The sequence below is a fragment of the Lupinus angustifolius genome, chromosome LG11 (genome assembly GCF_001865875.1).
Source record: "Lupinus angustifolius cultivar Tanjil chromosome LG11, LupAngTanjil_v1.0, whole genome shotgun sequence".
Taxonomy (NCBI): domain Eukaryota; kingdom Viridiplantae; phylum Streptophyta; class Magnoliopsida; order Fabales; family Fabaceae; genus Lupinus; species Lupinus angustifolius.
In genome coordinates this window covers 28,057,697-28,057,947 of record NC_032019.1, presented here as the reverse complement: position 1 = coordinate 28,057,947, position 251 = coordinate 28,057,697, and the positions used below count along the sequence as shown (strand labels likewise).

At 42.6% G+C, this 251-nt stretch overlaps 1 long non-coding RNA gene across 1 annotated transcript in view; it reads left to right on the top strand.

The window, feature by feature from the left end:
- The window catches only part of LOC109360227, a 21,459-nt gene that overhangs the window by 2,103 nt on the left and 19,105 nt on the right, over positions 1-251 (top strand). The window lies entirely within an intron of this gene.

Here is a 251-nt window from a genome sequence, read left to right as displayed (position 1 = left end):
GATTCCCAAATATCCGAGTCTATGGCTTCTATAAAAATTTGCATGCGGACTTTCCAGTAGGCATACCCTTCACCACTGAATATAGGTGGTCGGTTAATGGATGAACCATCACCCCCAAACGGGTTTGTAGAACCCATTATTTTTCCCTTATGATCACGAATATGCGGATGAGCTAGCACTTCGTACTAGCTTTGATACCACTTGTTAGGTATTAGTGGCTAAAATACACCTAGAAGGGGGGTTGAATAGGT